Raw genomic sequence first — 3685 nt, 5'->3', positions numbered from 1 at the left:
TCAGTTTATTGCGGAGGCGCTTGATGATAATAAGCAAGTTGATGTAATTTATACTGACTTTTCTCGCGCTTTCAACAAGGTTAATCACACGAGGTCGACCCAGAAACTAGAGGCATTTGGAATTCATGGAAATTTATTAAAATGGTTCAATAGTTATCTGAGAGGCTGGCTGCTTGCTGTGAAGTGCAAAGGCGTGTACTCCCGCGAATTTACTGCAACGTCTGGCGTGCCTCATGGATCACACATGGGCCCGCTGTTATTTAATATCTATGTTAATGATATCATACAAATATTAACCATTGTTATGGCCTTACTTTCTGCTGATGATTTAAAAATGTACACTATCATTACATCCCTTGAGGACGCTGTTGCAGTTCGAAAAGATATTATCGCCTTATATATGTGGTGTCTGGAAAATGGGATGACATTAAATACTTCTAAGTGTAAAATGATGCATTTTTCACGAAAAATATATCCTTTTCAATTCCAATACCTGATAGATAGATCTATCGTCGAAACTATTCATGTAATGCGAGACCTTGGAATGTTTGTAGAGAATAAACTCTCTTTCCTCCAGCATATTGACTATTGTACCGCTAAAGGTCTGAAGATGTTGGGAATTATCGAACGTCACTCTGTAGAATTTAAACAACCACACACACTACGCTAATTATATATCACGTTAGTTAGGCCCATTCTTATGTACTGCTCACAAGTTTGGACTCCACATTTTGCCTCGCATATTAAAAAAATGGTTCTACTTACAATGTTTTAGCCACTCACAATCATGACAACATCTATAGCCTTTTTTAAGGCAAATTAATATATTAATAGATTTTGTCGTTTTAAACGACAAAAAGTGGCTGCCTACATAAAGTATACTAAATTATTAGATTTTCTGAAAAGAAAAAAGCATTCTCATCGAATTCAGTAAAAATGTGCAGTTAAGCTTATTAAAAATTTCGGATACTTTGAATTACTCTACTTGGTAGAATAATTCTAATTTTATATCACTCATTCTAGGTATTATAATGTACTAATTTGTTTCACAGAAGAATTTTTGAGTTTCTTAAGTAGTATCCTACTTATATAATTACTTTATATAATTAACTTTATATAATACTTATATAATTAACTTATATAATTATGTAGTTATATGATTAAAATTACTTTTAAAGCGATACTTAAACGATCTGATCACATTTTCTTTTCAAGTCTTTAGTTGCCTTAAAAAGTGCAACGTACAGGGATCATTTAAAAACCTGGTGACATTTTTTTATAAGTCCTCACTTACCTTATGAAAACCCTTTACACTCGAGGCCATTTTCCTCTTGCGCGAACAAGCTACTCAAGACGATTTTGGCCAAATTAGGGAAAAATTGTACAAGTATTTAAAAATCAGTTATAAACAAAGGTATACAAATAATAAAATTTCACCAATTTATTTATTTTTACATCCAAAACAACCAAATTTGATAAATATTACACTTTTTAATTAGCTTTATTGTGATATTCTACCTCCAGGCATGCTACGGTCAGAGAAAATCGCGCAGTCTCTTTTTGGCCCTTTTAGTGCAACGTGAATCTTCCCATTACGTCGGATTTTATCGGAACGTGACGTAGAAGCTTGCTCACGATGCTGGCGATATGATCCACTCAATTGCTTGCCAATTGCTTTTTGATGTCGGAAATGGTTGAATGGCTTTTCCCCTTTTTTGGTAAATTTCCATGCCCCCCCACCCCAAAAAAAAAAAGCTTACGCCAACATTTAAGTGATTTTCCTAAAAATGTTTACTATTATTCTAGTAGAATATTTATTAACGTTGGTTAATTCATGTTTTAATATTTAAACAAATAGGATTTCTTTGAACAATTTTTTTCGAAATTTTGTTATTTTCCTTCAAAATTATTACTATTGGTCTAGTGGAATATTTATTAACATTAGTCCATTAATTTTTAATTGTTTAAACAAATAGAATTTCTGTAAATAATTTTTTATTAAAAATTAATAATATTTCTTTAGTGGAACATTTATCAACATTGTTTGATTAATTTGTTTTGAAAAAAAATGTTGTAATAAAAATGATCACTTAAATATTACTGATAAATATTCCAATAGACCAACAGTAATAATTTTTAATTTAAAAAAAATCGAAACGAAATTATTTAAAGAAATTCCTTGTGTTCAAAATAATTGAAAATGAATGACCTAATGTTAATAAATAATCCACTAGACCAATAGTTATCATTTTTAGGGAAAATAGAATTTTTAAAAAATTATTTAAACAAATTCCATTTGTTTAAACAATTGAAAATTAATGAACCAATGTTATTAAACATTTCAGTAGACTAAAAGTAATAATTTTAAGGAAACAAAAATTAATTTTCAAACAAAATATTTAAACAAATTCCATGTGTTTATATAATTAAAAATTAATTAACCAATGATAATGAATATTCCATTAGATCAATATTAATAATTTCAAGTAAAAAAAGACCAGAATACAGTGCTCAAAATGTCGATTTCATGAAGAATTCACATTTTTTGTTTTAAGGGTAGTTTTCAGGTACTCGTGGTGGTGTGTTAGGGGTGTCAAACCCATATATATGATACATGAAATTCTTCGTTCGATAATTCTCTACAGGTCCCCATACTTTCCCGTCACATTTTTTCACACCCTAAAAGATTATTCCAAAAACTCAAAAAATTTATTTTTCCCCATGCATTTTACATGGGAAACTTCAAGTCAAAACCGGCACCTGTTTAAATAAAAAATAAAAGCCCTCTACAAAATAAAAGCCTCTTTGAGCCACCCCTAGCCAAATGCAACAAAACTAGCCAGTATTCGAGTCAGCTAGAGTATAAACTCTGATACCCCATTTTGTCGTTTTTTAGGATTGTATGTTAGGAACGAAATTCGACCAATATTCTTGCAAATTAGCCAACGTGATTGTGCCCATATTGAATACAACAGCAATAAATGCCCAAAATTCTGCGTTCGTCACATCACGCCAGCTTTGCCATATCGAATTTGCAGATAGCGTCTTCCCTTACAGTTTTTGTTTCGCGTATATATGGGTTTCAGAAACCATTTTTTCCAGGAGGTCATTGGTGAAAAGCAGTTTAAAAATCAATTGGTTGCATCATTTAGAAACTTTTAACTTCACTATCGCTCTCTATAATTCTAATTTTTCGGCGTCTCACACCTCTTACTTCCTCACTATCTTCTTCACTGGATTCGTTGGATGCGTAGCGTAATCCGTCGGAAATCAATGTAATTTCTTCATCCAATTTTATCGATCTAAAGAAATGAATTCTTTAGCTGTATTTTCTTAATTCGAATACGTATTTCTTACATTCAAGAAAATCATTTGCTCAATTCAAAAAGTCTAGATTCGTTGAAATCTGATTAGTCATTCATGGAAATATATATTTGATTCAAATAGATCGATTTATTGAATGCATTATTTTTCCATACTTTAAATAGGAATTTAGGTTTATTTAAATAAAAAAAAAAACAATAATTTAATTCAAACTAATATTAATTAAATGAAAAATATATTTATTTGTGACCAAGAGTTAATGCATTTACAGTCTGTCAAGTTAAAGCGTGGGTGGCTTTACTCGCAGTCGGTAAGGTGTATCGACATGATTTTGGTGTCAAAATATTAAGAAGAGCTCCCT

General features: G+C 30.8%; 1 protein-coding gene across 7 annotated transcripts in view; it reads right to left on the bottom strand.

Moving 5' to 3' along the window:
• LOC117171332 (phosphoribosyl pyrophosphate synthase-associated protein 2) overlaps nucleotides 1-3685 on the bottom strand; it is a 228065-nt gene that overhangs the window by 186671 nt on the left and 37709 nt on the right. The gene's annotated exons all lie outside the window — the stretch shown is intronic.

Source organism: Belonocnema kinseyi, chromosome 4, assembly GCF_010883055.1.
Source record: "Belonocnema kinseyi isolate 2016_QV_RU_SX_M_011 chromosome 4, B_treatae_v1, whole genome shotgun sequence".
NCBI lineage: Eukaryota > Metazoa > Arthropoda > Insecta > Hymenoptera > Cynipidae > Belonocnema > Belonocnema kinseyi.
The sequence above is the reverse complement of the archived record's forward strand: the minus strand, read 5'-3'. Positions and strand labels throughout refer to the sequence as shown.